This window comes from Eschrichtius robustus, chromosome 3, assembly GCF_028021215.1.
Source record: "Eschrichtius robustus isolate mEscRob2 chromosome 3, mEscRob2.pri, whole genome shotgun sequence".
NCBI lineage: Eukaryota > Metazoa > Chordata > Mammalia > Artiodactyla > Eschrichtiidae > Eschrichtius > Eschrichtius robustus.
Genome location: NC_090826.1, coordinates 67126792 through 67136248, shown reverse-complemented (window position 1 = coordinate 67136248; position 9457 = coordinate 67126792). Strand labels below are relative to the sequence as shown.

The following is a 9457-nucleotide window of genomic DNA, read 5'->3' as shown; positions in this document are numbered from 1 at the left end:
TCTTAGTGATCATGTTTTAGCTTTACCTCCAAATGTAATCAACATTGACCCACTGGGAATTCTGTAGAACAAAGGGCTTCCCTTTTTAGAACTTCCTTTGAAGCCAATTTATTATTCTTATCGTGAATTTTAATGCCTTTATCCTTTTTCTCTTTCCCTCTTTCCTTAAAGTTACATTCCAAAACACCTGTTAGGGAGGTTGTATCTGACCAAGGAATGAATACTTCTTCTCTGATGGTAGTTAGTACAGAAGGCTGAGTTGAGACCAGGGTTTACGTAAGGAAACGGCACCATCATTTAGCGATGCCTAACATCTGAGATGAGGCTGACAAATTTGGAACACTCTGGTACTTCTCTGCTCTTTTGGGATGGGCTCTAACAGCCCCCAAGGGCCTTAATAATCTTTGCTAGGCGATTTTGTATTCAATGGACAGTCTTTTAAAGATTTCTCTTCTCCTGCATTGAGATATCCTGAAGAGATGAAACAACGGTGTCCAGAGGTGCTGCATGATGTTTGTAATCTCTTTGGATTCTAAACAACATAAACATTCTCAGTTGTCAGCAATGTCGCCTCCATTGTGTGTATTCTGGGACTGGGACTTCTTGCTTTCTCAAAGGATGTTGTCAAATAGCCTATGACAGGAAAAACTTTGAAAAATAAGGCCTGCCAATAATGAAATAATAATTCTGAAAAGTCAGGAATAGCATACAATATGAAGGCCTGGGTACAACCTCTTGTCACTCACGTAAGAGAATAGGGTTCATTTCAGTATTTCAATGATTATCAATTTAGTATTTGTCTCCTTTACTATTTATCTTGAATGATTGAAGTTAAACTTCCAATGTGTCCTTTATTCATTTTTTTAAATTAAAATTTTTGTTTTGAAATGATTGCAGACTCACATGCAGTTATAAAAAATAATACAGAGAGACCCTGTGTATCTTTTACCCAGTTTCTCCCAAAGAGCACCTTTTAAGTCTGTGGCACAATATCATAACCAGGATACTGATATTGATACAGTCAAGACAGAGATCCCACAAGGATGCCACACTTTCTCGTCTTAGCCACACCCTCTTCCTCCACTCTCTTTCTTCTCTAGCCCCCGGCAATCGCTAACCTGCTCTCCATTTCTAAAATTTTCTTATTTAAAGAACATTGTGTAACTAGAATCATACAGTATATCCTTTATTTTTATCTTTAAGAGAAAGAATGCCTTGGCTAAAGATGGAGATAAAAGCTAAAAATTAAGGTCCTTGGCTGGTGCTGCTACTCACTAATGCTGTGACCTCAGAAAGTCATCTAATCTCATATGTAAAGTGAGTTAGGTCTGATGAGTTCAAAGGTCCTTTCTAATTCAAAATTGTTATAATTTCATGGCTCCAGTGCTATCAGATTGGAATTGACACAATAGGAGGGCAGAGCTGAGGCTTTGGGAACGAGGAGGAGGGTCACTCTCCAGGCTTCTCTCTGAGGATGTTTCCAGCAATGTTCGCATCTTTTCTAGTAGGGGGTCACTACTGGATACTCTCCTGCTGTGTAAAATCTCATTGTAAAATCTTCATTTCCAGCTGTAGAAAACAGTAGAATATTCAGAGATTTTTCTCCCTGCCCTTATGTTAAGTAGAGTTATAGAGGCTTCTTTGAAATGCACCTCAATAGGAAGGGTATAAAATTCTTATTTGCAACTCCGCCTCCTCTTATTCTTCCTGAATCCTATAGAAAGGACACTGGGCTGAGCATTTTACAGGGACACCTCCTTATAATGAGTTCCCAGGCTAAGCAGGCTTCAGGGCTGTAGCTGTTGGGAGGGTAGGCTGTCTGACGGCGCTTGCTCCAAATACAAGTTCTTATGGTATCAGGGCCAGTTTCATAGTCTGACCTGTCACACAGGGGCTTATGCCCAGAAGTGGTGTGTCTTTGTCACTGTCCTGAAATTCTTAATAATTTTATTTTTTACCTTATATTTTATACATAAAGTACAATGGGTTAATGGAGTAGGTGTATGAGCAGAGGAGGTACAGGCAACATGCGTGTTTACTCTTATTCTTTGTCACTCCATTTGCATATAGCCTTTCCAGTGCCCCAGGGGCACAGAATTCTGGTGGATTCACAAGGTGGGAGCTCACTGAGACTCAAAGGTAGTATAAGGTAACTGTGGTATGTCTATGACTCAGTGCTGACAGCCCCAAGTGGCCAGGCTTTCTATTCTAACCAGACCTTCCTCTGCATGCAGGAAGAAGGCAGTGATTTCTAAGAAACATGTATGACCAAGAAAGATTATCAGATCCTTTCTCATTTGTGTTGCTTCCTTGAAACATATGTTGAAAATGATGAATAAAGAGAAGGTTCCTGTAATTCTTATTTCTTTGGGGACTTCCTCACTCATCAGTAAGTCAAAGGTGGAGTGTATGTGTACCAAGAAGTGACATAAAAGCAGTTGGGTTAGTTTGGTGTAGAGTTCCCACTATTCTGGAAAGAATAAAACCCATATGTATGAGCTACAAAATATGAATTGTGTAGTGTTGGTGATTTTACCTATCAGTTAAATGCTCTGATATTTGCATTTAAAACAGACATTGCACAATATAAATATAAACAGTAAAATTCATCATAATAATTTCTAATTTTAATTTCTTTTTTACTTAGAACAACATCAAATAGAAAAGAAACTCCGTGATGAGTTGAGAGACCACAGAAGAAAGGGAAAACTTATATTTTAGTAGCTTTAACGACACTTTCCCCTGTTTTGTATAAGGAGCCCCACAATTTCATTTTGCATGGGGCTCACAAATGATGCAGCCAGCCCTCGATGGTATGATGGTCCTGAGATGCTGAGCACAGGCAAATAGGGAAAAGCCTCCTTAGATCCACTGGTTGAATACTTTGGTTTAAAGAAAGCAAAACCACCTTGGCTAACTTAATCAAAAACATTTTTGTTTTCCTTTGTTTTGTTTGGGAAGGATGCAGGGTATTCACAGCACTGAAAGAAACAGCTAATAAAACAAGTTCAGAACAGGAAGAAATCAGAAACTTCCAGGGATCCAAGTTCAGGAACCAAAGGACAATCTTATGGGTATTGCAGCTGGGGTGAATCTGTTCCAACTGGCTGTCTATGCCTGTGCGGCTCCACTCTGCAGTCTCAGTCTGGAGGGGGAGCTGGATGGGTCCACCTTGGCTTGCCACATGGCTAGAGGAAAGCAGGTCTCCTTGACTGACAAGTACTCCAAGATTGCACATCGCGGGGAAGGAGTCATTCCCTAGTTTGAAACTGGGGAGCTGTGCCGCAGGAAGGGAGAATGCAAGCTGAGTGGAAAACCAACAAATGCCCATGACAGAAGAGAGACATTCTGAAAAGGGTGCTGAGTATCTGTACCACCAAAATATGTGAATGATTATTCATCCTGACTTTAATAATCGTGCAGCTCCTACCAGTCCACATATCTATATGTAACAAACCTCACAGAGATTATTTTTATTTATTCCTTCATTTTTCATGCAAAAAATATATACTGGGAGACTACTAAAATCTCTGTATTAAATATTGGTGATACAGGGACTTCCCTGGTGGTCCAGTGGTTGAGACTTCACGCTTCCACTGCAAGGGGCACAGGTTCGATCCCTGGTCAGGGAACTAGGATTCTTCATGTTGAGCAGCACGGCCAAAAAAAAAAAAATATTGGTGATATAGTTATATGAAAGACAGATATAAAACCCACCTCCATGGGTCTTATAACCTAGGAAGATTAGGATGACAGCTAAAGGATAATTAGAGATTATGGAATAATAATGAACATGTATTTTACATTACACCAACATCTGCAAATACATACACAAAGGATGCACAGGTGCGTTCTGATACTGATGTCCCAGTTCTTCCCTCTGAGTAGCTGATGGAAAGCTGTAGCCAGTGTCTGCAAAAACACAGTCTTATTCATTTTTCAAACATCTCTTTATTAGGCTCCACCTGTCTGGGATGGGGAACTCTTCTTTCAGGTTCTATGGATTCTTTTCTATATCCCACATCGTGGTTGAGAGAATGGGCTTTTGAAACCCAATTGTCTGTATTTAAAGTTGGCTCCCCCTCCTCATAGCTGTGTAAGCTTGAGTGTATTATGTAATCTTCCTGTTCCCTTCTGTGAAACGGAAATAATTCCCATACGTACCTCGGTAGGTGCTTAATAAGTGGTAAGCTATTACCACTACCATCGCCACTGAGTCTACTTTGTGATGTCACCTTTATTGATCACACTCACTAAGCTCTAAGGAACTCTACCCCCTCCCGCTTTCTCTCAGTTGTCTAGATTTACAGTGCTGTTCGTTTTCTGCAATGATGGAAATGTTCTACATCTGTGCTGACGTAAGAGTAGCCTTTAGTCACACATGGTTCTTGATCTTTCAAAATGTGGCTAGTGTGACTGAGGAATTGAATCTTTAATTTTATGTCATCTTAATTAGTTAAAATTTTAATTTTAATGTTGACATCTTAATTCATTAAAATTTAAAGTTTAATATTCACTTGTACCATATGGGACAGTACAAGTCTCAAGAAAGGAGCTTTGACTGGATAAAGGACAACGTAGAATCTTCGAGTTACAGGCAATGGGATTTCTCTGATAGGAATGTAGCTGAATTGGAGGAGAGGAGAGGGTTAAAAAGTTATCTTCTTCCTCTCTTTTTCTTGCTTCTCTTTTCTTCCCTTTTATTCTTCCTTCCGTCTCATATAGCATTGACCGTAGGGGACCCCCTCAGTTCTCAACCTCATCGTCATGTCAGGAGTCAATGGTGGGCCTCAAGGGGAAAGTGGGAGGGAGGTCTGCCTCTAGCCTTGACTTTAGCCTGAAAGGTTAAAGCGTTCTTGCAGGTCTCACACATACCAGCTCAGTTCACCTGGGTAAGACCTGAAAGAAAAGTGGAGCAAAAGCCTAGCTAGTGACAAAGCGTTTGCATTTTTCTGAGGCCTCTACCCATTAGAAGCTTAGTTGGGGGTCAGAATTCAGGCACTTCAGTTCTTTGCTATAAAACTTTAGAAAGAACTATCAGCTTTTAAAATTCCCTATTTAGAGCCCTGCTCTTAGCTCCTTTTAGGTACAATCTTCAGAAATAATATTACCAAGTTTTTTTCCTCCAAAAGACTGCAAAATGCTGGCCACCTGATTCTTGTTAAGATGATACGTGAAGATTATGGCAAGAAATGTGCACTTTTGTCCTCAGCACTCCCTTGAAGGTGATTGATGTGTTCCTTCGCCGGCTGGAGGTCTCTGCTCTGCCCAGAAAAGAATGAGAATTGCAGCAGAAATGCAGAGAGGAAACGGTCAAGTGGGGTTTTTTTTCTGGCTTTCATTATAGGCTATTGGAGCCCACAGTAGAAACAAGTTTTGAAAGGAGAAACTTGGGTAAGAAAGGAGAGGCTCTGAGAATCACAAAGACAGCCCTCAAGCATGCATGACCTAAAGATTATGCCAGAATATCATACTGGCGAGGGAAACAAAAAGATCCAGATGATCTTGCCTCCTGGGCCTTGAAATGATATCAAAGCTAAGCTAAGATGCTAAGCGTTTAGCATTTGAGACCTGAAGGGAAGTAGAGAGTGGGATGGGACATGGGCTTAGAGAAGGAGCAGGGGCAGGGGCCACACCCAAGGGAACCACAGGGAAGGGCAAGGAATCAGCAACAGAAGGTTACTGAGCCCTGATACAGTGGGGCCTTGTGGAAGCCAGAGCAGCCCTGCAGACCCTCCACTCCGCGTTCTGGGAGGCACTGTCCATCATCTGAGTGAGGAATCCATGTAAACCCTTCATGTTGTCTTTGATGCCTCGTGGGGCCCTTTTAGTAACGGCTTCCAGCACACCTGTTGTTAGTGGGTTGTCCACCAGAAGAAATGAGGCTTTGCTCAGCCCCATCTGAACTGCCCCAAGTGGACATTCCTCCATTTTTCAATCCTTCTGGGACACTCATAAGCTCCCTTAATTAAATGATGAAAATGTTTGATGCTGATAGGCATGTTGGCAGTGGGTAAGGGAACATGGGTGGGTTGCACAGTAGAGAAACCCACCCTAGCTATGTAGGGAGCACTTCACTGTCTTACTTTGCTTAGAGCTGCAGCTCTGTCTTTATAATCTGGATGCTTTAGGCCCTCTTTCTATGTTTTGTCTTCCCAGTTATGCTACATTGTAGGAGACTTTGTTTTGAACTTTTTCGGTAGAAAAACACGTTTCTGATCTTCTCCCTTTTGGACAGAAACACCGGCTCCATGTATTAGTATTAGACATTCACCTCTGGTTGCAATAATCAAGAGAATATTTCCAACTTGCAGTACCAATAGTGATAATCTTGACTGCATATTCAATTCAATTTAATTAATTTCTCCAAGCAAGTTTTGAGTACCAACTCTAAGTCAAGCATCAGGCTGCTTACAGGTGACACAAAGTTGAGTAAGACACGGTTTCTGGTGTTCATCATGTGGCTATGGCTGAGATCTGTGTACCTCCTTAAAGATGATGCTATTCATCTAATATATGCCTGTGGTGGGGCGGGGCAACTGGTAGACATGGAAACATTCCAATAACTGAGTTCGGTTTTTTTGTTTGTTTGTGTTTTTTGGCTGGAAACTATTCCTGGCTCACCCGATAGTGACTCATGTGGCCCTTAAAGAGATTAAAGGAGTTATTTGGTGGCTCTGCCTACTCCACTTTCTCTTTTTGCCAGCTCTTAACTTGGTCACTCAAATGTCTCAGCCCTGGAACCCTTTCCCACTCTCATGGTTCCCTCTCCCCTGGCTCTGGGATAGGCTGCTGTGTGCTCCTATCTGAATTCTCATTGGCTCGTTTGTTTCCATTTAGCTCTTAGAGACAGCTGCCTGAGGGTGGCTGAGTGGGTAGCTGGAGGCTGTCCACCTCCATTTGGCTTTTGATAATACTTTAAGTTTTGTTTCTTCCATTTGTTTCCCATTCTGGATTGAAAAAAAAATGGAAATTTGTCTGCTGAGTGGGATGGAAAGGTAGTAGGTGGGCGAGGCTGGGAGAACAGGACTGGGTGCCTGCCACCTGTTAGACTAAGAAATTCCTTCTTTTCTCTTTTGTGCTTTGTCCCCACCATCAGCCAAGCTATATTAGTCAGGTCTCTTTGGTTACAAGTAACAGGAACTACCTTAACCTCACTTAAATAAAAGGGACATTTATTTTAAGTATACAGGGATCTTGCACAGAATCTAAGGACAAGTGGACCTCAGGAAGGATCTGGAATGAGTCTTTGGCTCTCTCCCTTTTTTGTCCCTTATCTCTGTGTCTCATGATTCCCTGGCTTTCTCCCTGTCTCTTTCGTTGTCTCTGTCTCCCTCTCTCTTTCTCTGTAGACCCTCTTCTCAGGTTCTGGTCCATCAGGTGGAATGTGGCCACCCCACAGAACCCAAATTCATGTGTTTTCATTCCACTCAGTGGCAGAGACTGATCACTGCCACTCAGTCCCAGTTCCACATCCACGTCTAAATGGTGGGCTTTGTTCTGGTGCTTATCCCTGGTCTAATCAGCCATGATGAGAGAGGTAGGGACACGTAATATCAACTTGATGGGAAGATGCACTTCCATGGACCAAGAGACAATTCCCACATAAGGGGAGACAGTTGGGAAAATGGGCAGACTTAATAGGTATTCATATCCTCAGAGACATGCTGTATCATACACATATTTCCCTGTAGATCCTTCCAGCTCATTATTTATATGCTTTTGCCATAAGGAAGAGATAATCACTGTAATTCTTTAAGGCTACCCACCCACGTCCAGGCCAGATTCGTAACAACTTGGTCTCTAAGTTCATTGAAGATGCTGAGGTCTGTTAACATCTGAGTGGCTCTACCCAATTAACTGTTGAGTATCCAAAGACAACAGTAAAGGAACTATCGATGTTTGGTTTTCTGGGGTCCTCAGTTTTCCTCCTACTCACCAAGAAAGGGGGTAGTGATATTTGGCAGATCAGAGTACGGAGTTAAAGCCCCAACTCTGCTGATCATCCGTACAATAATGCAGTTATAACCTCAGTTTCCTCCTCTGTACCTCAATTTCCTCATCTTCAAGTAGTATAATAATGTCCCTCATTAACTAATTCAGGGATTTATTAAATGCCTACTAAGTGCCAAGCATTGGGCTAGGCTTGTAACACAGAGGTATCGCCCTCATATGTTCTCCAGTGTAATTTGAAGACCTACATTAAGAAGAAAAAAGGGAAAAAAAAAAAAAAAAAAGGTCATGAAGAACCTAGTGGCAAGATGGGAATAAAGACACAGACCTACTAAAGAATGGACTTGAGGATATGGGGAGGGGGAGGGGTGAGATGTGACAGGGTGAGAGAGTGTCATGGACATATACACACTACCAAATGTAAAATAGATAGCTAGTGGGAAGCAGCCGCATAGCACAGGGAGATCAGCTCAGTGCTTTGTGACCGCCTGGGGGGGGTGGGATGGGGAGGGTGGGAGGGAGGGAGATGGAGGGAGATGCGGGAGGGAGGAGATATGGGAACGTGTGTATATGTGTAGCTGATTCACTTTGTTACAAAGCAGAAACTAACACACCATTGTGAAGCAATTATACTTCAATAAAGATGTTTAAAAAAAAAAAAAGAAGAAAAAAGGTACAGTATTTTAATTGTCATGATATATATATATATATATATATATATATATATATATATATATATATATAAAACACACACATACATACATTTTACAGTTATCACGAAATAGACATCAAAAGGGAATTCCCTGATGGTCCAGTGGTTAGGACTCCACGCTTTTGCTGCCGAGGCCCAGGTTTAATCCCTGGTTGGGGAACTAGGATTCCATAAACAGCATGGCATGGCCAAAAAAACAAACAAACAAAAACCAAAAACAAAATAGACATCAAAAGAATTGTAAAGAATAACAGAGTGAACACTTGTGTATTCATGATCAACTTAAGGAATAAAATATTCCCATGGCAGCTGAAGTCCCTGTTAACCCCTTCCTGAATACCTATTCTTTCTTTTCCCCTGAAGTAACCACTTTCCTTAATTTAACATTTATCATTACCATACATTTCTTTATCTATTTATGTTACGAGTTGAACTGTGGTCACTCCCCCCGCCAAATATGTGTAAGTCCTAACCCCTGCCTCCCCCAACCCACGCCCTGGAAATGTGACCTTATTTGGAAGTAGAGTCTTTGTAAATTATCAAGTTAAGAAGAGATGAGGGTGGGCCCTGCTCCAATATGATTGGGTCCTGATAAAATGGGGAAATTTGGACACAGAGACAGACATGCACACAGGGAGAATGCCACGTGAAGATGAAGGCAGAGATGAGGATTATGCACCTACAGGCCAAGGACTACTGGCTTGTAGGAACAATTGGCAATCTGGCAAACGCCAGCAAATCACCAGAAGCTGGGAGAGAGGCACAGAACAGGTTGTCCGCCATAGCCCTCAG

General features: G+C 41.8%; 1 non-coding gene across 1 annotated transcript; it reads left to right on the top strand.

Moving 5' to 3' along the window:
- Positions 1-8753: 8753 nt before the first annotated feature.
- TRNAQ-UUG (transfer RNA glutamine (anticodon UUG)) lies at positions 8754-8825 on the top strand. The gene has a single exon. It is a non-coding gene; the product is annotated as a tRNA-Gln (tRNA).
- Positions 8826-9457: the final 632 nt, after the last annotated feature.